At 44.5% G+C, this 24,137-nt stretch overlaps 1 protein-coding gene across 14 annotated transcripts in view; it reads left to right on the forward strand.

The window, feature by feature from the left end:
* HDAC4 (histone deacetylase 4) overlaps window positions 1–24,137 on the forward strand; it is a 248,648-nt gene that overhangs the window by 32,936 nt on the left and 191,575 nt on the right. The window contains exon 3 of one of the 14 annotated variants that reach the window (XM_075755867.1): window positions 14,221–14,283. The exons of the other annotated variants lie outside the window; for them this stretch is intronic. The gene's annotated coding sequence lies outside the window, so the exon portion shown is untranslated. The remainder of the gene's footprint in view (window positions 1–14,220; window positions 14,284–24,137) is intronic. 14 annotated transcript variants of the gene reach the window in all.

The raw sequence follows: 24,137 nt of genomic DNA on the forward strand, positions 1-24,137 counted from the left end.
ATCATTTTGAGGACCTTGAAAGTTTTAAGGCTGCTACTATGAAACCTGTGAAGTTTTCACTTTCTGGAGCATCAAATACTTGAGACTTTCTGTACAAGGTTTTTATTGTATCCTCAAAAGAGAAGAATTGTTTTGTGCTTCAACTTGGGGTTCAAGTTGAAGTTCCTTCTAGGTCAGTGTTCCTGCTAAGTACATTCCTCTCATTTCTACTTTTTCTTTAAAAGCAGTTCTTGCACTTTGGAATTCTTTAAAAGCCTGTTTCTAAAGTAAGTTTTTTAGCCTGTGATGTATCCTGCAGTGCAAAGATGAGAAGCAGCTACTTATGATGAGAGGCAGAGAACTCTGAATTATTTTGAACAAGGTACAGGGTAGGAAAAGGATATAAAAAGGCTGTACTTTTAAAGTCAGACGATAATGTTTGAGAGAGTCCTTGGGACCTTGCATCTCACTTGGAAAGGAGAGAAGCCTTTTTCTATACGGTTACTACGTTTTTATTGTTCACTTTTGGTCAACCTCAGTTTGACCTGTATCTTATCTCATGTGCACTTCCCCAAATTAAATTTGTTACTGGACCGTAACAAGGAGTATATTCTCAGCGTTTATTTTAAATTATTCAGCTTGTCGTCTTTGCGCCAGGCTCTCACACTGATGAGGCTTGTTTGTGTGTCTTTGATGTGGTCAGATCAATTAGGACAGAGCTGATGCCGAAGGAGCATTTCAGTCATCCCACTGAGTCTGAAAGTGATTCAAGAACAGGGGCAGAAAATCCACTTATTCTCAGATGGATGTCAGCCATACACGGCATTTTTCATCCTGTAAGTCTAGGAATTTGACTGGCTACCTGTGCTTTGACAGGTACTGCTTACTTACTGCATGGCGAAAGAAAAAATACCCCTAGAAGTGTGGGTGAAGTGTGGAATACTTCTCTTGGCCAAACTCTGATGGCAGAAATATATTAGTACAAATAAACAAGAATGATCTTATTCCTAGGCAGCACCTATGAAATGCAACACGGCGTGGATTTTAGGGTAGCTTTATGTGGCTGTTTCCTAGTTTTCATGAATTTGCACTTAGGAACTTAAAAGTTGCTCAGTGGGGTTAGATCTCAAATAATTGATCTAATTAACTGGTGGTGTTGCACAATTACTGAGGTATGGTGAGTTTAACCCTCTTTAGAGTAAAACTGCAGTGACCGATTTGGTTTTTAGCCCTTGTGATGGTCTGGCCGAAAGGAGACTCTGTGGCCGTCTGTGCAGTGTGTGCTGTCATCTTTTCAATTCTTACCCCTTCTCTTCCCCCAATTTCTTGAACTGCGGTGCTTGCTTTCCTTTCCCTTGTCCGCTGGTGTTTCTAGAGGCTGGCTGGCACAGGAGCCATGGCTCCGGTCAGTTCCTTGCAAGAAGAAAACAGGTAAGTGAGTCTCCGTTAGCATCTTTGATATGCTAACCAATGAGAAACGGGGCATACAATTCATTCTTCCTTTTAAGAAAACTGAAATTAGTATACTAGCTTTTTAAACATTTTGTTTCTATATCCAAAATCAAAGTACTTTTGTTTAGTCAGGTACTTGGAAAATCAGATCCTTTACCTGCAGTGCCCTTGTTTGCTTTGAAATACTCAACAGCTCTTGCTGTTTCCCCTGGGAACTACTGTCACAGTTTGGCTAAATGATGCTTAATAGACTGATGTGCTGAAATGTTGAAGCAAATTTTTAGCCTTTCAAAAGCATGATGCTAATTTTGAGCTTTGCACCTATGGAAAGCTGAATTACATATAGAAAAATACTCATGTGGACTTTTCTGAGATCCTTCCATGTCCATGTGATCTCTTTTAAACTGAACTAGATCAAGATGACTTAATACCTTCTTTCAAACAAAGGAAATGTGTGCTGACTGTAATAATTTAATGATTTGTCTTGAATTTCAAGCATGATTCAAGCTTAATTTTTTTACTGCTTAAATAACAGATAAGTAGTCTTTAAAAGCCCTTCAGGACTAGACCAGATCCAGCGATACCTTGAAAGCTGCCGTCGCAGTTTATGAACCTTATACCTCAGCTATCCTCTGTGTTCACCTGGCTCCCTGGGTTACCGGCTCGCCTCTGTCAGCGCAAGGGGAGAGTCCCTATATCAAGACCGTAACTGGGAATATTTGCTAGTTAATACACTCAAGTCGACAAATACTGCAGCTAAGCCTGTTTACAAATTACTGTGAAGCTGCTTCTCTTTGGTTGTCATTTAACTTTCCGAAGGGGTGGTACAACATGTCCTTCTGATTGTCAAGGCCTTTCCCCGTCTGCCTGTCAGCCAGCATCTCTGCAGGAGCTCAACTTGAAGGTACCACCGGTGGCGCTGATTCTTCCGAGCATTGTCAGAAGCCCGTACGTGTGTGTGGCATTCAATGGGGTGTCGTTAATCCTCCTTTTGAACCCCAGCAGCACAGGCTTTGCCAGGGAATCCACAGGCTAGACACAACCGTTGGGAAGATTAAATCTGGTCCGCTCAACTTTGATGTAGCAATGCCAGATTTATTTTGAAGGCATGAATTGTGAGGTGTTCTGCAAGGATGGCTGTGCAAGGTCAGGTGTGGGGAGACCAGGTCCAGGAGCCTGATCACATCTAGCTGTGGGTGCCTGGGAGAGAGGGTAAGAACAGGTAAGCCTATGGTGACAGCTGCTACTATACCCTCTCAACCTCCAGTTGTGCATGACTTGGATTTTTTGGGGGGCTATTCATGGTAAATTTTACTTTATCAGTCCTTTTTCTGTTTCTGTCACCTGCCCCATTGCTTTTGGAAGCTGCTTAAGCTTTGGCGTTTGCAGGGAATTGCACAGTTGACCTTGCTGTGTGAGGAGCGTCGCGTTGTCTCCATCTGCTTCAGAGCTTGTGGGACTGAAATCGATGTTTTTGAGGGTCTGCTTCCTTCCAGAGTGACGAGTGGAGCAGTGGCATCTGAGCCCTTTGCTGTAAGCACTGGAGCTGGGTGCTGGGATACTAATGGAGATAAATTGTATAAACCCATCCCATCAGTTCTGTTTTGCACTGCACCAAGGGCTGAATAATCCCAGCACTGAAAAAAAAAACCCAACCTGCCTTTGTGTATTGATACTTACCGTTGACTTGAACATGAGTAAGCAGGATTTTGCCAGTGCCGCCACCTCCTCCAGGAGAAACCCCTAACGATGGACGAGGTAGGGTTGCTTGCAGTGGAGGGGACTACTGGAAACTCCCACTGGTGTACAGCTGTGCTTTGTGGTAGGGCTGGGATCAGGATGTTGGAGAAATGACAGATGAATTCAAAGAAATCATTTTAAAAAAAAAAATCAATCCTGACCCTTTCACTATTCAAGAATCTATGTACTCATTTTGTTTGTAGCTGTTATGTTGCCAAACCACATAAATAGCTTTACAGGGAAAATTGTAATAGGAGTGAGGTCTAGTTTGTGAGCTTTGAACTGCTTGCCTTGGCTTCAGGTAACCATTTTGTCCTGAAAGGTGGCTGCTGTAGTCATATAACCCCATCAGGCTTTAATAGCAAGGAGCCTTGGGGTGAGGGGGTGTGGGGCTTGCTGCCTCTCTTGGCACTGTACTCATCCTATTGTGTATTTTGACTTTTTTTTTAATAGAAGTTGCTGTCCATGAACTACTGTGTAATGACTCTTTGTTGTCAGGTTTCACCTTCTAATCAATAGACCAAGATCGATGCAGTTATTTGTACGTGCGGTCACCGTAGACATCCAGCCAGTCAAGTTGGGTGCAGCTGGGAGATGGGTAATGCTCCCTCAGTTGCTTTGTTTGTTGAGAGATTGGAGGGCAGGGGTTTTTTAATACTTCTGTAAAGTTCGTTTCAGTATTTTTGGTCAATTGACAATTTTTCAGGCAGGAAAACCTTAAACCCTGGTGATTTTAACATAATCCATTGAGAATGATTTTTTGCTATTCTGTTTCAGCATTCAAAATTTGCACTTTCTAGTTAAACAGACTTCCCCCTCCTTTAACTGTGACCTTTATTTTACGCTGGCTATAATAAGAAACATCTTAGTTTAAAACTTTTTTTACACTAGTGTGCTCCTGTTCTATAAAATGCTTGAGCTGCTCTTGTGGGAAGACATAAAAGCCTGAACTAGACCAAGCTAATACTCCTTCTCTTCCCTGGTCAAAAAATAACCCAGAAGAATAAAAGACCAGAGCCCAAACCCCCCTAGTCCATCCAGTCTTTGACATCTGTCACTTCAGGAAAAACCTCTGAAACTTCCAAGTACTTGCTTTATTCTAAGTAAGGTACCACTGGTCTTGTACAACCTTTGCCAGGAGAAGGCATGCCGATCCTTACAGCTTAAACCGAGAAGGGCTTTGGCATCTGTTCCCTGCCAGCAGCAAGTATCTGATTGGCATTAGATTATTTTTTTTTTCTTTCCAGCAGGTGGAAGGCCTGTTCTGCAGGCTCGTAACTCTTGACAGGTTTATCATGATGGCTTCTTGGCAGGTAGGGGTGATGCTTGTTCATTCAGTCTGCCTTAAAGATTCTTGCCTTTTTTTTTTTTTTTTTGTTTTCTTTAAAGTGTAGCTTCGTGCAGTAGCTATTTCAAATAGGTCGTGGGACTTTTGTCTCTGGTTTACTTTTTTGTATCCCGAATTGCATCAGGTAGAGCCAACTGCAGGACCAGTACACCTTAATCGTCACCTCCACCTCCCCCAAATGTATTTGAGACAGGGTGATCTGAACAACCATAGCATCAGTTTGTTGACAAAGGTTTGGGAACGCTCTGCGTTAGTCTTCTCATATGTTTTCTTTTTCATGAGGAAAGGCCTGCATGATAGTTCCGTCCAGGCACTGGTTTCTTGTGACTTCCAAAGTCCTTCTAAAGGAGCTGCTGTGTAAAAGTTGTCCTTTTAATTCTTTTTTTGATGGTGTTTGCAATGCAAGACCTCAGCTTGTTGTTTTTAGCAGCTCACCAAAGCGCGTTCTAACCGGGTGCTTAAAGAGAATTCCTCCTCCTCCACTGATTAATTTCTGGCATGGAGCATGAAATAGCTCTTGCGTCAATAAATCGTCACAACCTTTGCTTGTCTCTGTCAGCGTAAATAGAGTTGGACTCTAACATGCCCGAAAGTAGGCCAGAGGTTGCTAATTTTGCAGCTGCAAAGTGGTCAAGTCCAAGAGAGTGCTGCAGGATGTGCATGCTTGGTGGGGTATCAGAGCTGCTGCATTTTGGTTACCAGTTGGGCCCTTCCCCCCCGTTAACGTTTTAAATTCTGGAATTGTATTTCATATTTAAAAAATACTGGTTTACAGCTGTCTTAGAGGATAATGTCTTTAGGTGCATTTGTGTTACTAGAACAAACGTGTGCGTGTTTATAGCTGAGCAAGCCAAATGCCTTTCTCCTCATACCCCCCATGCTTGGGTTATGTTTGTGCTGGGTATGAAACAAAGACGCCAGCCTGCGTGACCCCGGTACTCAAGGCTTTGCTGATTTCTTCCATGAACTGGGTGCTCCTCACACCTGCTTACCCCTTGCTATCCTGGTAGGTATCATTGTTTCACAGCTCAGCTGCTGCAATCCTCTGCTCCAAGGCTACCTGCGGGTTGTCACTTTGGAGACGCAGCCGAGCTCAGCTGAGCATCTGCAGTGGTTCGTGGCTGGGCCTGCTTTGCACTCTCATTTTGGGGGGGCTACTGAGTGAGTCCTCCAAGACCTTGTTTCACTTTTTCACCTTTGGTCGCTTTGGGAAGTCTCGCTTTTGTGCTGGGTGCTCAGACTGCATTTTTCTTCTGGTAATTCTGCAAAGCAGAACTGGTGTTGGCGTTTGTCAGGGAGAATATGGATAACATTGCACAAAAGAACGGGATGTTTGGGAATAATTGCCCAAAGTAATTGGGCAAGAGTTACTTGATCTTTACACATTCTAGCGATTGGATGAAAGAAGCTTTCTACAAAGCCATTTGCTTGAACAACTGTTGTGCAAACGGGGTGCTGAATGCTTCAAGTAATGGAAGGTATGAAACCTGGGAAATGACTTAGCAGATTTTAAAGATAGGGTAGAGCTTAATTTTTGGGAAACGTAGTGTCTGTGTTAGCTAGGAGGAAGAAAACTTGGATTTAATTGCAAGGATGACAACATGTTTCAAGTACACCAGTCACTGCTATCTGCGTGCTTGTCTCAGTTAAGAGATCCAGTTGCAAGCCTGGTCTCATTTTAAAAAAGAACAAAAAATAATACAACTGAACAGGACAGCAAATACTCATCTTCAAGTTGCTTTTCTATTGCAAAAAGCAGTGCAGGCTGGTTTTGTGTTTGTTTTGGGTTTTTTTCCCCTCCTTTCTCCAAGTGAAGTAAAATCTCTGCAACAAGTTTACTATTGGTGGTAACCAGGGTGTGCTGAATGTAATCCGGGTGTTGCTGTGTGCCTTGTGACGCAGTGACAGAGTGACACGGGCTGTGCCGCTCGGTTTGCGGGGGGCAGGGGACACCCGCAGCTTGGTGGCAGCGCGTGGCCGTGGCTCGTGAGCTGCCCCTCGCGTGGAAAAGCTCGCTAAAGCCGTTGCAAAAAAGGGCAGTAGTGCATTGACAGCGTTCCTCCCAACTCTCACTAAAGCAGGGAAAGAATAAAGTGAAAATGTGAGGTGTTTGAAATGACTGAATACTATGAACTGTTGTCCTGATTTAAGGCACACTGAAGAAATGTGTGTAAGTAAGTGATGCATTTAAAGACTTTTTTTTTTCCCCCCATCACAGAGTAGCTGCAGTTTGACACTTCAGACCCAGGCTTCTTTCTGCTTTTTGATTCTTGCGGCGAAGCTTGAGGGAGCTGAAGAGGCTGAAACGATACACGTGCAGGTCCTTGTCAGTGGGAATCAGAGGTTGGGGGAAAACCTGCTGGTTCCCTGAGAGTCCAGTGGCTCCTTCTTGGGGAATGTCCTGATGGAACAGCCTGTTCGGTCTTTCTGGAAGCATCTTTCTCCTCCCGCTGGGGTCACTGTAGCAATGCCCCTGCAGCTCCCCTACCTGTACGTTTAGTAGTTGAGCAGATTTAATGGACTAAACGGCAGAGAAATGTTAACAATATTTCTAAAGTTTAGATGTATTTTTCTTTTTTCATTCTCTTAATCAGTATCTAAATACAAACAAAAACTGCTGGTGGAGGGGCGGGGGAAAATTCCTAGACATCCCACTCCTGGATGAAAGCTTTTGAAGTTATTTTTGCCAATTTTGAGAAACCAGCTGTAGCTGCTATCAAACAAACTGTTTCATAATAATCTTCTGCAAATATTCTTTCTGTCCTTTGAAAAACAATCTGTTGATCCTAATGCCCATGTCGGCCTACTGCAGGCAGGAGGAAGCCTGAAAGGGCAGACTTTCATGTGATTTCTATCTTTAAATACTTTCAGAGATATAATCCCTGTCTATTTGATGAGAAAACTGTCCACTTAAAGTTGACTTTGGTTGCCGGAAAGGAAAGCGTGGCTTGTTCTCAGCCCGAAGTAGGAATTTGACAAGCTCTATATTTTCTAGTACAGAATCCTTCATCTTGTGCCAAGTGTTGGAGCTACAGCTTTGATGTCTCCCCTTTCCCTTCCTCCTCCTCCTCTCTTCAGTTGTTAACTAATATTCATAAAGAGATTTACAGGTTTTGGTCAAGTTTAATGCATAATATGGGCAGAGAATATTCCCCTCCCCCCCCCTTTTTCCCATTAGAACTTGAGGCTTGAGAATGAAAATATTTCTTTAAGAATATTTCACTGTGTAGTTTGTTTATTCCTACATCTGAGATGTGGCTGGTGGTGCCAGAGAAGCCACAAGATGTTGATCGTCGCAGGAAAAGGCAGCGGTGGTTATGTCACCGGGGCTCTTTGGCAGCTGCTTGCCCATACCTGTGTTGGTGTGGGGACTGCGTGTGCTTTTCCTTCTTTTCGTTGTAAACTCAGATGGCGGTGTTTATGCTTTTGTGCCGTTCCTGTAGCGAGAGTCTGTGCCTAGCCTGCATCGGAGGATCTTGGCAGAAAGTGTGGCTGCTCAGGAGTGTCTGATGCCGTTAGACAGCAACAAGGCGGTTTTGAGTTGGCTCAAGGATGTGGGGTTATGTGTATTCATGTGTGTGTATATATGCCTATCCTAACTCTGCCTTGGTTACTAAAGCTTGAGTTTGTCAAGGCTTTTTTGTTGAAGTTGATTGTGCAGTCGCCTTTTGGTTTAAATACCAACTCTGCAATGGGTACAGATCAGCTCCTGTGGCTAGCGTGCCTGATACTGCTGCGTTGCCACTTGTCCATCTGTCTGGGTTCCTTCTCCCATCTGATCTGGCAGAAGTTTATTCCTTAGGGCGGTTTTTGGCTCGGACTGTGCTTTCCTGCAGCCAGATGTTGGATCAGGGTGTTGTAGCCTCCTCATCACATGCATACTCATTTTTCCCTCTTTCAGGTGTCTGACATAGCTTTAAATAAACAGAGTGCCAATGTGGTGTCCTATACCCAGTAAGTGATGCGGGGCTAAAGGCAGGCTTCCTATTTGCTGAGTAAAGCTGTGTGTTAAATCGAGGTGTGATTTGCTGTTTTTTCTTCCCCGGGAACTGGTCACTGAAGGGCTGGAAGTTAAATACCCAGGTTAATCAGGCTGGGACATGGCATGGTTGTTTCTCTCCGCAGAGGTGGGTGTTAGTTCTGGGAACTTTCTGGGCTGCCTTTTGAGCAGGGATGGAAGGTGCCCAGTGCTGACCATTACACGTTGAGTTGCCTCCTTGACTTTCTTTGTGCCTGCAGTCCCAAGAGGTGACCTCTGAGAAGCTGCTGCCCTGTTTAATGGCTGCTGGATTATCAGCTTCATTAGTGCTCGTTCCTGGAGCATCCAGTGTGCTGGTAGCGCCCATCACAGCATGCACAGAGTGTGACAAGATGCATTTAGCCATGTTGTAAATCTTTAGGTTTGGCTAGCTAGACACCATGTAGAGAAACACCAGCCTTGGTAAGACTTAGACTGGATAAGCAGATTAAAACTAGATGCACACCGTGCAGCCTTTGCCTGGCCAACGAGTTAGTAATGCATTTACTCTGGGTGTGCTGGCCTCACAGTTAAGGTAGATGACCCTGTCTGCGTAGATGTGTTCACTCAAAGCCGGTTCTTATTTGCTCTGCTGTTGGCCTGTTAAGGCTACAATGCTTGTCCGACCCTCCACAGCTCCTCGGCAATACCAACCAAGGAGGGCAGACCACAGTGACCCATGCATCAATAGGGATATAGCTTCATATGGACTCTAAAATTCCTCCTTTCCTGCTTATTTTGCTTTGTATTTTACTGTTGAAACTGCTTTCTTCACGAGAAGCTGGCTGGAGAATAGTCCTTCAGGACCTGCCAGTCGCAGGACTCGGATGGCTGTAGCTGGGGGAGCCCAGCTCTGCCGGCCCGTGGTGCCGCGGGACGAGCCCTCCCTCCTGGGGAAGGCCGGCTGGGAGCAGGGCTGGCTTCGAAGAGCGGGGCCGCGGCAATTCGTTTTGCTTTTCGAGCTCCTGACGCCTACAGAGCTCTGCAGAAGGAGCTTGTTTTTATCCTGAAATAATGATGCGTGGAGTTGGTTTAGACACATACTTATTGGTGGCTTTAGCAAGGAAAAGTATGAGATGTAGTTGTGCTGAAAGATGACTTTTGCTGTGCCAGAAACTCCTTTTTTCTCTTGAAAGAAACAAGTGTGGGACTATTTCTTTTGAACTGTAATGGCTTTTTTTCCACAATATCTTAAATTGGAATTATTTTGCACTAAAAAGAAGTAAGAAGTGTTTAGAAACTGTTGTCAGTGAGATTGTAACTGGCTCTTATTTTGAAAGAGGCAGAGTGCTTGGTATTCACTCTTTTTTTTTTTTTTTTCTTCTGTTTTCCCCGCAAGACTGCATTTTCATCCTGTGTGTGAGCCTGACTGTTTTTGTCACATTTGCAAGTTGTTAATAACATCCTGGTTTGTTAAAATTTACCAATACAAAGAATATATTAAATGAGTTATCGGCTTAGATCCCCTTTATTACCGCCTCGCCACTTCCAAGTTACTAATTTTGCTGACTAAGCTGTGCAGAGGATACCTTTGTGCACAGGGAAGACATGGGGAGGAAAACTCAGACTGGGGTATTTCTCTTCCCTCCTCTTCCCAAATTAAGACTAGCAGAGTTTGCCGGACACTTTCACTGATCGTCCGCTGATTCCTTTAATTAGAAAATTTCTGACTTGGAGCTTCCACATAACCAGATTCACGTGCTGGATGCAGTCAGAGGTATTTGATCTGTAAGGCTGTTAAACGTGACTGAAGCAGGCAGCCCTGCCTCTGCTAGCGAATGCTGGGCTGCATGCACTGGTCTCCAAATTTTATTTTCAGCTCGAGCCCTTTTTTTTTTTTTTAGATGCCAAGAAAATAAATTTCACTGTGTGGGTGTTTTCTTTTTTTTTCCCCCCACCCCGGTCTTGGACTCCTGAAATGCCGCTGTGGACCTCTTTCCAGGATAACAAACACTGAAACGTCTAATTATGGATCAATCTCTCATTCCAAGCATCACATGCTCGTACGGCTTTCTGATACGTTGCGCAGATTCTTCAAACCACTGACCTTTGCAGAGTGCCCTTGGCTGTGCCAGCAGAGAAGCATGCTGGCAGCTTAAAGATGTTTTGTCTGGCATTTGAGCAGAAGTGAAAACTTACTGCTGGTGGAAACAGATGAGAGGGCAGAAAAATGCAATGTGTGCCGAGGCTTCGGATGTCTGGCATTGTCTGATGGTGAACGGCCGTGGCAGTTTGTTCTTCTGTGTTGAAAGGTGACGTTAACGTTGGAAGCTCGGAGGGGGGGGTTAAGCACACATTGGACCGTCGTCGCGACAGCTGTGTTGTCAGCCGTGGTTTGCTGGCGGCGTGCAGCCCTTTTATTAATTGGGCTGTCTTATAACTAAGCAGTTGTACGCAGTCTTACACACGCAACTCTTTGCAACGCTGCCGCACGGTAGCGGAGCAGCCAGATGTCACAACTCGCTCCCGACTGCAGGTAAAAGCTACGGGAGGAAAACACCTACAGCTCTGGAAGATACAATAGCTGAGTGGAGGGAGCTGGGGGTGATGCGTGTGAAGGATATGTGATTTATGATACCGGAGGCTTAAAGGTAAAAATAGCATCAGTTATAATAGTAAAAGCGAAGGCTTCTGCGCTACGCCTTTGCATTCTGCCAGTCTGTAATGAATGGAGGAGTAGTTTGCTTACAGATGACAAGCAGGAATGAATAAGCACTTAAGATTTTGGTGCTGAAGAAACAGCTTTTTCATCTTGGCCTACGAGAAACTCGGAGCCATGTAGCCCCTTTTCTCACACAGTCACGTGCTGCTTTAAATAAAAACGTCGAGAAGTGTAAAATTAAGACTCTCTCCACATCCTTCGCCCTCCCTGCAGAGTTCTGCTCTTGGCATGCTCGAGGACTTATGACCAGGACTGTTTGCAGATTTTTTTTGGAGTGGACCCCTTTGCTGTCTCTTCCCCCTCCCCCTCCCATCAGCAGGAGGAGGCATTCCAAGAACAATCCAATGCTTTGAACTTCTCACCAGCTATAAACATCTCCTCAGTATGGGCTGGGAGAGGATGTACACACGGTCTCTTCCTGGGAGTAAGTTAAGGTAGTGCAAGCAAACTGGAGGGGGGATAACTGGAGTGAGCGAAATTAGGTGTTAGTTTATCCACGCTGAAATGCTTTTGCCCCTTTTGCGAGTGGGTGGTTGCCCTCTTGCCAACGTGAGGGCTTCCCCCAGGAGCGCTTTGCGTGTTTTTGTCTTTAGAGTGAATGTTTCACGCTGGACCCATCGTGGGTTTTGCAGTCGAAACAGTGGCTGGTGTCAATGCAACTTTCCTTGCTGACACAGGGTGTTGGGAGCTGCTCGTTAACTTTTTCCCAGTCCAGTGACAGGATTTTACCCCAATTGCAAATTTTGCCTTGCCAAACTACCAAAAAAGCAGGCTATTCCTAACTGCTAGGATTTCTTAGATTTGTAAAAAAGCTCTTGCAGCTAAATTGTTTTAGGCATGTAATGCAATCCTGCTGTGTTTTAATAGATGGACATCTAAAGATTTTTTTTTTGAAGGTGAAATGGAAGAATAAGCACATTAATTTTGATGCTTCAAGAAGAGCAGCAAAGTGGCGGTAGGTATAGGCTACGTGCTGGAGTAAGGAACTGCCGTCCCTCGCGGTCTCACCTGAACAGCACCGGGGCTGTTGGCTGGAGCAGCTCTGCCCCTGCTCCTCGCTCTTTTCCTCTGAGCTGGTGCATCTGTGCTTTGTTTTCATGGGACTTCCTTAGGAGACCTTAAATATCTTAGTGTTTGGCATTTTGTAATGGGAGGTGGCATTGCTTTTTTCCCCCCCCCCCCCGCTTTTTTTTTTTTTTTTCCTTTTCCATTCTCTCTTGCCTTATGCCGCTGCTTCCTGGGCTTGCTAAGAACCTAGTCCAGTGCAGAAATGTTCAGAGGGAAAAAGCACCTCATGGTAGGAATTTGAGTACACCTAGTACTGTCTTTGTGTTCTAAGATTAATACTATTAATTGCTTGCTTACTGCTTAATGATAAACTTGTTAAGACATGGCCAGAAGTGATTCTCTTTCACCAGCAAAATATCCTTTTTGCTTTTGTGTTTGCCAGAGCTGGCAGCAGATACTTGTAGTACCTGAGGGATAGGCTTCTTGAAAACTAAGGGATTTTGGAGTAGTTTTCCACTTGTCTACCCATGACTAATACCTTCAACATTTCTGATATCACCTACACACCACAGAATGTAAATGTGTGCAGATTTATGTAAGAATAAGGTGGGGAGAAAAGCCAATAACTGGCCTTTGGAAATCGGAAAGCATTAAGGCGATATCCATCAGTGCTTTTATTATTTTCATATTTGGCTCCAACTTAAATGTCACTAACCTCCTACTTGGAGAGGTCCTGTCCGCAGGGAGCCTTGGCAGGCGTTTCCCAAACAAAGCACGGGGATCTTGTACCCGTTCTTGTTGATTTGGTTCAGATGTCGGGGCTGCCCGTCAGCTCTTGGGGCCTTCAAGCTGCTTTGGTAGAGACAGAGGACAGAAAATCTTTTTAGAAAGTTTTTGTCAGTTCTAATGATTAGAAATGAGATTTGTTCCACTTCTACTAAAAGCAATGTTAGATTGCATTTGCTTGAACCCCTTTTAGTAGGATGTGTGAAGGAGGAGTTGCTTGTAACATTATTCACTGAAATCTTTAGGTATCAAAGGGATATGCATCCTGCAAAATTTCCTGTGAGTGGGCTTGTGCAGAGAAAAATGGTAATTAGTTCTTATATGTGGTTGTGCATGATGCACAGTTAACGGCTGCATGATAGGAGCATGTGTCTGGATTTATGCAGCCCGTGCTGTGCGCTAGGTCTCCTTTTCTCCATCTAAGACCTGTTGATCCCCTTCCAGGACAAAATTTACACCCTCAAGTTGTAGCCATTGTTGCTCCACCTCGTTTATTCTTCTCGTGCAGAGTAGGTCCCATGTTTGCTTCTTTTAAAAATAACTTGCAGTGATGAGGTTGCTGCGTGTGAAAATGGGAAAGTGCCTGTTGGAATTGGCCTTTACTGAAGGTATAATCCAATTAATTATAGAGAGTGTTGTACTTGAGCAGGCTGAAGGCATATCTAATCCAGTGTCCTGCCTGATAGCGAGCAGTAGATGTTTAGGACTGCTAAGAAACAAAACAGAACCCAAGATGAGTGTAGAGTAATATATTATATTAGATGAATATATAATTCTTGCCATTGTGGTGCCTGAGCACCTGCGTGGTTTCGCCAGGTGCAGGTAAAGAAGGCCAGGCTGGCAAATTAAATGTGCCCTGGGAAGCTTGGGGGTAACTTGCAGTTTGGGGTCGCTTGCTGCCTGTTCTAACTGTGGAAAGTATTTTGTGGATGCGATTTTCTGTGAATATGGGATTTGTAAATGATGCAGAATTGTTCCATGTAAAACTTGAGCATCCCGTAGAGAGAAGCAGAGGACTGTCACAAGCTGCATAATTTTGCAGCTTTTGGGGTGTTCGTTCCTGTGTGTTGTGTTTTGGGGAGGGAGGATAAAATTGCATGTTGGAGCACATGGTTTAGAAGCTTCAGAGATGGCATTGTATGTTACTGTAACTCCACAACCGTGTTGTTATGTCCTGTTTCTGAAATGCAGAATACTCAGATGCAACTGTTTTGTTGCGTCTTGCAGCACAGAGGGAGGAAACGCATGCAGGCACACTGTGGGAAGAAATCTGTGGTCTGTTCCGATAAGGTACGCTACGGGTTTTGCATAGTAAAGTCGGACTGAAACCTTGCCAGCGTGTGAAGATCACCTGTACTGAGCTCAATCAGCTTTGTAACAACTGCATGACTTCCTGAATTGCCGCGGAGGAAGGATGTGCTGTTGACTCAGAAGAAAGTTTATAATGTGTGTCTAGGGACAAGGTCTGCAGAGTAGATGTCTGATTTTGAAAGTTACACGTTTGCCATATGCTCTTAAGATTGTGAAACTCTGCGACGGTGGAGGTGACTTAAAAGTACAATTGTCTGCAAAAAAAAAAAATAAATCATTTTATAGACACAATTAGAAGATGGAGGGGGAACAGGACCTATGTGGAGTTGCGTTTCATTAGATAACAGTAAGGTGGCAGGGCAGAGTGGAATTTGTGTTTGCATCATTAAATTTGGCACTTGCTTACCTAACTGCTTCACCCGGGTGTAAACTTGTGTGTTCCCTGTGGCTTGTTCATATAAACTTTGCCTGCACAGCTGCAAGCGCTGTTATGTGCAGATTCAATTTATGAACTGGATTGTGAAATGGAATATTTTCTATATGGATTTAAACACACACCACCGCCCCACCCCGCCCTCAGATCAGTCTGATTTTTTCCTTTGAAAACTGCTCGTCTTTGCCTTTGTCTGCTTCGAACACGCCTGTGTGTGTGGCATAGCTTAAATTTTTATGAAGAAGAATGTAAACACCAAATCCGCACAAGACTCGCAGAAGAACTCTGTAGCTGTAGTGCATCATCTGTTTGTTATGTAATCTGATATAATGGAAGCGAAATAGAAACCAGATGTCAAGGCAGAGCAATTACAATTTTTCATCTGCGAGTATTACAGTAAATGTACTTTGTATTCCTTTCCCCCCCGCCCCGAATACGGGGTTTTATTTGCTGGGGGGTTGGGAAAGTGCTGCAGGGGGCTTCAGAGCTCTCAGCACGGTTCTTGCTTAAAGACTTTGTTATTCTGTACTTGTGTTCTTTCATGTAATTAAGGTCTGTGTGCTACTCCAGATCTGTGAGCTAGCGTATTTCCCTTTTAAAATGAGCTGGACAAAACCGCTTAGTCCCAGGAAACCACCTCTGTATGTCCGGCTCTATAGGTTATACGGTCAAGCTGCAGACTTGCACTAAATTTAGCATTCATAGTGAAGCTGCTTTACTTATCATGCTTGATTAAGTTTTGTAAGAAAATCCTATCAAAACAGGTTTGGTGCAGACTCGGCTGTGGATTCTTTAGCTGAAGAAACGTCTGGGAGGAGAGCAGATGGGAGCTGTGGTTAGCTTGTTGTCTCAAATTCGCTGGGTGACTAGGAGGATAAAAGGGAAGATGGATAATCATTGATTCTTTCTGTGGGGGAAATAGATTCTTCCCCTGCTGGTTTATCCAAGAGGTTTATCTCTGCTGTCTTCCATTAAATAAGGCAACCCCTTGGTTGAGAGAGACATTGATAAACACAATCTTTATCTTTGTATGCATCTTCACAAGTCGAAGCATAGATATGATCTCACTGAGTGGTAGCTGATTTTAATTTTCCTCTTTCCTTCTCTATTGTTTTTTAACCTCCTTGGTTTTTTTGTTGCTGAAGATTTATTTTTCCCCTTCTGTATTGCCCTGTCTGGTTAAGGTCAGAAGCCAGCAGCACCCCGGTGGTGGAGTTTGTGCTTGGAGGAGCCCGTAGGGACTGGAGACGCAATTTTTCCATGGGACCAGGAGGATGCCAGGAGCCATGTCGGGCATCCCAGCCGCATCCTGCGGGTCGGTTCGGCACCGCTGGTTTACGGCTTCCCTCGGCACGCTGCTTCACTGACAGCTGCGAGTATGTTACGGATGAAGCTTTCATGTTCCACTGAATAAAAATCTTTCTTTTCTGCACCGACAGCTTTTTACTGGGTGGCTGCTGCGTAGCATACCTTAGATGCTGAACAGACCTTTACTTTCTGTGTCTCTGTGAGGAATAATAAGTCAGAAATCTTTCATGAAGCTGGTATCTTCATTTATCTGTTTGGTACAGATACCTTCAAGAAACCCTTAAATCAGTTGTATGTTCCAGCTGAAGGGAGTGCTGGCAATGAATTAAAGATTCTTGTTCCTTTTAAACAGCAAGTTTCTTCCTTTAAAGCCCAGCAAAGAACGAGGATGAGAGATCAATGTGAGCACTTGCTGGTAGCTGTTACGAATAGCATCCCATCAATACCACCTCTCATCTCGAGGACAAGCTGGAAAGGGGACTTGGGTTCGTTGTATGTGGTTGCTGCTCAGCTCTGCTAACACCAAGTAATGACTTCGGCAAGCTCCAGTGGTGAGGGATGTAAGTTCACGCATGAAGAAGTTGTTAGTATTTGTGAGCAAGCCGCCCTTAGAAAAAAATAGCAGGATTCTTGCATTTGTGGAACACCAGTAGCAGGATGGCCTTTGTCGTGGGGCATGGGGGTCTTGTAGCTAGCGCTCTGCAAGTTGCTGGAGGGTGGGTGAGCAGTCTTTTGAAAATGAGACCGCTACCACGTGAAGTGGTGACGGACCTTGGTAATGAGCACTGTACCTGAACTGCTAGGGAGAAGGACAGAGAGGACTTCAGGACTTGGCGTAGTTTCACTTTGGTTCCAGCTACCCTATAGATAACACGTGCTGAAGCTTTATCCTGTGTTGAGTCTGTACTGAGCATGGCTTCTAGGGAAGGTGGCAAACATTAAGGAAAGGAGGCTGGATGGGATGCAAACACAAATAATCATCTGTGTTCCTTGTATGCTCTTTAAAAAAAAAAAAGAAAAAAAAAAAGTTCTGATAGGAACGGAGACTTGGCTGATAAAAGGTATTTGGTTGTTTCCTCCTGTAACTTGACTCTGATCTGAGTATTTAGATTCAACCTTGAAATATTAATTTGTGGTGTGGATTGTATTGTACCTTTGTGTGGCCTGCCTTTCTCTCCTGTCCTTTGGCCAGTTGTCTCCTGCTGTTGTCTCCAGTAAGGATGAAGCTTCATGATAGAGTCCGTTCCCCTAAAGTGAAGATTTAACTATTGAAGACACTTTCTTTCCTCCCACATGAAGCATTTATAGAAAACTTTACAACTGCAAGGAAGCAGCGAGGCCTCTTGCACCTGTGAAGTCCTTGAGAAGCCAGAGATGAAGGCAGCATCAGGCATTCCCAGTAGGAATCGCTTCCTGTCTAGTGGAGACCGTGGAGCCCAGCCTGAGTCCCCAGGGTCACCATGGAGAACATCCCCTCGGGTTATCGTGGATGTTCGGCCAGCTCGCTTACAAAGACACCTTTCTGAAGGTAATGGTGCTCTTCTCTCTATGCTGGGGCTCTGCAAGGCCAGAAGATTGGGAAGCTCTGTGGCTTGGTCCATGTAAACACTTCTTGCGCCACGCTGACTCTCATGTTATTGAAACAGAACCCTGTGGAAATGGGGCTTAAAACCATGGAAATGCGTAACGGGAATGTTGGCCGGAGCGTGCTGGTAGACAGAACAAACTTTTTTCAATGTAAGTCAGTGGAGGGTTAGTTTTAAAAAGGAAAACAAGTCAATCAAGTAGGTGTTGGGTTTGATTTCTCTGCTGTGGCACTGTCGTATTGGTTGTGACCAGTCTCCATGACCTTAATTCCCAGCCAAGGGAACCTGATTGCGCGGTGTGTTTTCTGGGGACAAAAATACTAGCAATAGCGAGTCACATGTCGCCAGGAGCTCTTACTATAAAAACAGCAGCTCTGCTGAAAGCGACCTTCAGCATGGCTGCGAACGTTCGCGGTGTTATTTTTAACCTGTCTGGGTAAATTTCCAATGCAGACGCTGGTGCCAATCTGATGTGTATGCTTTCCCAAATCCTTATCTTCTGCTTTCTAAGTGCAGTGACGCATCGGACGGAACAGCTAGTTTCGGGGTTGGGCATGGCTTTGCTTTTATGTCTGCAGAAATAAATACTTCAGTTCTGTTTTACTGCTATATAGAATTTTTTAAAGGGATTTTTTTTTTAAAAGATGAGTTTTAATGATATCTTTTTTTGTTGTGTTTTTTTTTTAAAGAAAAATAAAGAAAAAACTAGGGTTTAAAAATAGATGAAGGCTGTACTTTGATTAGGTTGTTCTGGCACTGATGTCAGCGTGTGACATTTATCTATGTACGGATTTGTCACCCTGTTTACTAAGGCTGTATTTGCAGAAACGGGGATATTTCTGTCCACTGTGAGGGAAACGAGGAACATACCTGCTGAAGTTGTGTCTTTGCCCTTAGTATTCTTGAAGTCTGGCTTTCTCTCCTACTGCTTCATTTTTATATTGGAGTGGTGGCAGAGAATTTTTTATGTGTTGGAGTATAGAGTTTTAGGTATTTATGTTGCCATGAAGGTCCAGGCGGTAGGATGCTGGCTTGGTGGAGCAATGCTGAACTTGACTTGGACTTGGAGAGGTGTAACGTAAGGTATAAGCCTATACGGGTCCTTACTGGTTGGCTTCTGTAATAGACAGGTAATGGGTATTTTACAAATAGGGATTACAGGAAATACGTCCCGCAAATGTGAAATACAAATGAAAAGCAGTGAGCAGTTTCAGATCAGCACGGTTTTGAGTGTAGCACCTGTATTTCTGCCATTTATCATTTCACATTTCTATTCAGAGAAGTTGCTGTAATTCACGCTGATTTTTTTTTTTTTTTAGCTTTAATTATTGCAAAGTTAAAAATCTTTTTATAGGGACGCTGAACACAAAACTGTTGATCTGTCAAGTATCACTTGGATGTTCAGCTGCTGGAGCTTCTCAGCACCTCTTTCCCCTCTCCTCACAGCAACACTCAGGGTTTCCCTGGCCCCAGATCCCGCTGTTTCTAACAGTAGCAGAAATCGCTAAGTAGTTTTCTGCAAGCACTCTCTCTAAAATCTGGTTCCCCCAGCATGGGATTTCCCAAAAGTCACTTTTTGGGGACATGTACGCAGTTGAAATGAAGGGGCAGAGAAGCAATACTTTTCTTCTAAGTCATGTTAGTAGCAATGTGTATTGGCAGTGTAACCGTTGTGTATCTGTATAGATCTTGCCTCTGGCTTTCTCCTGCTGCTACATCAGGGAACTACACGAAGCAGGAAGGTGTGATGTCACTCCCTGACCATTCGTGTTTGTGGCAGAAAGTGTGGTCTGCAGTGGAAGGGCTCTGCCTCACGAGCGGAGGTTACCGATGGGGAGACAGGAGAGGTTAGTGTTTTGGCTGAGGAGGATCCAGAGCAGCTGCAGCTCAGCCTGACCTTCTGCTGCAAATTAAAATTAATGCTGGCTTATGTTTTTTCAGACTTTGGGCTGTAAACTGCTGTGGTGTGGGGAAGCATTTTGCAGGGAAAAGATCCCTCTGCGGACTGAGGTACTGCCGTTGGTCGGGGATGATACCGTTGGGATGTCTTTGCTCTTGAGGTAAAGCCCCAATACTTTTTCCAGTGCCGTCACGATCATCTGGAAGACAGAGCGCTGCTGCAATAGGTCAGTCCTCTTCACACGAGGCAGTTCAGATCAAATAAATGACAGATCCCAGAGTACCACTGCAGCAGGTCAGCCTGCACTTCGGACTAAGCGGACAATGCCGTCTTAATGCAACCATTATTTGCTGTTTCTTTACCTTTCTTTGATTAGAGAGGTAACGTGTTGGTACTGCAATACCTTTTGAAACAGTATTGACCAAAGGATGGGCAAAGAATAAAGAGATGGGTCGACCCTTGAGCATATGAACTGATGGAGGTGGGATGACTGGATATTTAAAAAAACCTTCTAGATTTAAAACCTTTTTAAAAAAATTGTATTTTAATCTCAATTTAAATCTAAATTTCTAGTGTACTCATCTTCCCTTCTGGGGATCCTATAAGAATCTTGCTGATGAGCTCAATACACGGCCTTTTAGCAGAGTGGATTCTTGGTTTGGTTTAGGGTTTTTGCTTTGGTGTTTTTGTTTTGCAAACCTTTTTAAGAAAAGCTGAATATCTCTCCCCGCCCCCCCCCCCCCCCCCCCCCCCCCCCCCGCTTCTCACTTTTGAAGTACTTGGGCAGATGTAAAATCTACAACCTTTTGAAAGATTCAACCTTTTCTATGGGAATTCAGATTTTGCTGTTTGAAACAAGAGGAGTGCAACTCTGATCCTGGTTTTGTTTTCACTTGCTGGTTTGGGGTTTTTGCACGTATTCATGCACACGCAGGAGCAGTTCACAGAGAAGAGGTGTTGAGGCTGTGAAGGTAATGCTTCTTAAAAATCAAACTGACTGGATTCAAAGCCCTTAAATGCTTTACCTGATCAACAAAACACTAAAACTGCAACACATCATACTAAATTCCCTAAATATGGGCTGAAAGATGCCTAAAATCTTACGGCTGTAAGAAAGAACCTGCCCTGCGGTGCTGAGTTGAATGTGCAGTATGGCTGAGAGAGAGGCTGCTGCATCACAAAGGTGTGACTTCTTGATCATGCTAAGTATAGAGCAACGAGAACACCAGCATGAGTTAAACAAAATGCTGGATGGGTTCATGTACTGGAGGAATGCAGGACCTATTGGGACTGTGTTGGATCAGCAAACTCACGGGAGTTTGTGTCTGCACAAAAACGCAGAGCCACCTGCCACCAACCACCAAAGCACATCTTAAATTATTTGCATTGATCAAGTTGAAGAAAGTCCACCTTGGAGTTTGTATGTCTTTGAACCTTATACCAGTCTTGTACTTAGGTTGACTTTTATGGAAAAGCTTAAGCTACTTCTAGAGATGCCAAGGCTTCTAGTATTGTGATACCTGAAACTCAACTTCCCAGACCAGTTCTCCAAGGGATGTAGCTTGCGCTGGCGCAGTGGTACTCACTGCGGGATGAGGAGCTTTCAGGCACGGTCTGGGGGCTGTGCTGACCTACTGACATGGTGTCCTCATGTCCCAGGCTGGGTCCCTGTGCTCAGTCTCTTCCTGGGTGGAGGGAGCTCATGGCTGGCCCTACTAGCTCCTTCTCTGCAAGCTCTGGTACCTCCTTACAGTCAGCAGTGCAGAGTGAGAGCATAGTTCCATGTATGACTTCAGGGGTTACTGCAGGGGTACTGTATCCTTTGGCAGGTGGAGGAAAAAAGCCGTCCCAGTTCCAGCAGACAATCCTCCTTAAAGGAGAGTGCAATAAATTTTCCTGTACAGGGCTTGATCTTAATGTCACAGCTTGTGTACCTGCCCTGGCAAATCTGTAGGCGAGAGCTGTTGCAAACTGAATGCGATATTGGGTCCCATGGGGTTGGCATCTGGCTGAAATGGGTGTAGAAAATAGGAACCCTATCAATACCTTCCATGTTTCCTGTCCAAAGAAAAGCTAAGGGTAAAACGTGCTCTTAGTGTAGAAACTCGGGATAGAGTGGTTAGTTGAAGCTTGACAGAAATGGAACTTAGTCTCCAGGTTTTTGCTGTTGTAACCGCGTTAGGCAGCAGCTCATAGGTTGGGCTCTCATGTAAGCCCGCTCAGAGAAGCGCAAGGCTTGTGGTTTAAGCTCCAAAAAGTTCATCCTTTGGTAAAAGGATTTTGTTACGTTACATCCATCCCAGCCCATGATCACGCAGTTCCAGTGACTGTGCAGCTCTCACATCAGCTCTGTCCATCAGGTCTCTATCTGCCCTGCCTGTAGAACACCAATGCTGCTTTCCCAGGGTCTGGCTGGTATAATCCTAATTCCCGAGGGAGCAAGTCTAGGAAGAGTCCCTTGCTCCCCACCTAGAAAAGAGAGTCCCAGCACCACCTCGTGTTGCAGAGCTTCTCAGGGCTTGGGGTTGTCCAGCCATAGCAGGTGAGCTGGCTGCAGAGCAAGGGTGTCGGTGTGAAAGCAGAGAGAAACCCCCTCTGTCTTATCACAGCTTCCCCAAACCTCGCTCTTTCTAACTGGAAATGTTAATTCAATAGCGTCTTAATATTTTCTGGGGGTTTTTGGCATCGCCTTTCTGCAGGGGGAAGGATTTAACGCATCTCCCACTATTAATCCACGCAGGGTGAGCTGTCAAAAGGGTACTGTTGTCCAGAGTGAATTTTTCCCCTCCCAAACCAGCCAAGACTTACCATGCATTTTGCACACAACAGTGTACAACCTTCGGTGAAAACAGGCAAGAAAGTGCAATTTGAGGGGATGCCTTTGTTCTGATCGAGCCAGCTGGTTTTCCTGTCCTTTTGATTTATCCTATCACAGTATCTGTTTTTATCATATAAGATCTAAACTTTTGCAAAATAAAACACTTAAAGTTATAAAGGATTTGTTAAAAATTCAAGGAAACACATAAAATTTTATTTCTTTAAAGTGATGTCGAATCAGCTCCTATAATAATGAGGATGTATGTTTGCTATCTGCTTTTGTAAGTCTCGGCCTTCAAGGGAAAATTGTAGCTGGAGTAAGGAAAAAAAAGTCGAGGGGGAACTGCTTTGTGGATTGCTATTGAAGGGAGCTGTTAACTCAAACTGCTGATCCAAGTGAGGCAATTTTTTAAAGCCGGAGTCTCCAGCGGATGGTACTTAAGGACTGTCAGGTTCTGCCTACTCAGACTTTAAGAGGAGCATTAATTTTTGCAGCAGCCGGTCTCCAGCTCTGCCTGTCAGTCTCTTGCCCTCTTCTGGACAGCCTCAGGAGAAAAACCCACGTCCACAGGCAGCAGTTACAAGAGAAAAGATCCCACGGACAGGAGAAGCTTTCATGTGTGTGTAATTGAAAGGTGATGGCATTATTTGGAATTGTATATGCTCCCTTTGCTTATGTGTTTGTGAGCGGCGCGATGGAAACACATGGATACCAGTGGTGGTGAATCTCAAAGATGCTCGTTGTTATGGGGATGCACTTGGCATCTTTGTCATAACTTTTAATTTGCCTTTGACGCTGAGACAATAATAAAGGAAAACCACTAGAAACGAACTTGATTAAAGGCTGATACAAATTAACTTGCAGACTTTGTCGATTTATCATACTATTACAGTGCTGCGGTAGTCTGTTTTGAAATGAAATGTGGGTTTAAAGCTGTAAGCCTTTTCAGCCCTACAGGGGAGGAGGTAGCTGATGGCTGCTCGCTTCAGGAAGGCATGAAATTTGTTGCTGTCTTCCGAGGCTGTGAAATTAACTGTTTCACTCCTACGTGATGGGCACTGAATCGCAGATTTAGCGGATTAATCGCACTGACTTTTGCATAGCTTTTATCTGGCTCTTATCCTTTGGCAGGAGGGAAAGGAATACTAATGGCCTGTAAACGGAGCCTGCTGCTACAGGAGTAAATCTTGGTGCTAGTTTCAGACACTGGGTAATGTGCTTGTGGAATATTTCCCCCAAATTTCATAGTGGGTGAAACCTGCTGAGTAAAATGCCATTATCTCAGCTGCTAACACGTACATGTTTGGGGATTTTTTTTTTTCCAAATAGCAATTTTTTAACCTGCACTCACCTGCAGTCTTGCTGCCACTGCTAAAAATGATGTTTTCTCTGTGAGCCGAAGCATTGCCCCAGAGTCAAGCTGATCATTTCACATCTCACCCTGAGGCAGCCGCTGGTTTCTAAAGCTTTGTAATCTTCCCTGGAAAGATGAGGGAGCTCAGAGGAATTGCTGTCCCTTGGCACCCATGCTGGTGAGGGGGCTTGCTTTCATCCCTCCTGCCACCTTTCCCATCCAAAATCCAGCTTTTCCAGTATCTTGCCTGATGAGTGTCTGGAGGAAGACCGTAACGTAAGTCAGTAGTACACCGTTTTGGGGGCGTTAGGCAGATTAGCGTAGTGTTAAATGTTTGTCTTGCTGAAGAAGGGGTTAGGGTCACGTATTCCGCATGGCTACTAAAGACATGGGGCTTCCCGTACCCCACATCTTTCACTGGAGGATTGTTGTGC

Source organism: Balearica regulorum, chromosome 6 (assembly GCF_011004875.1).
Source record: "Balearica regulorum gibbericeps isolate bBalReg1 chromosome 6, bBalReg1.pri, whole genome shotgun sequence".
In the NCBI taxonomy this organism is placed as follows: Eukaryota; Metazoa; Chordata; class Aves; order Gruiformes; family Gruidae; genus Balearica; species Balearica regulorum.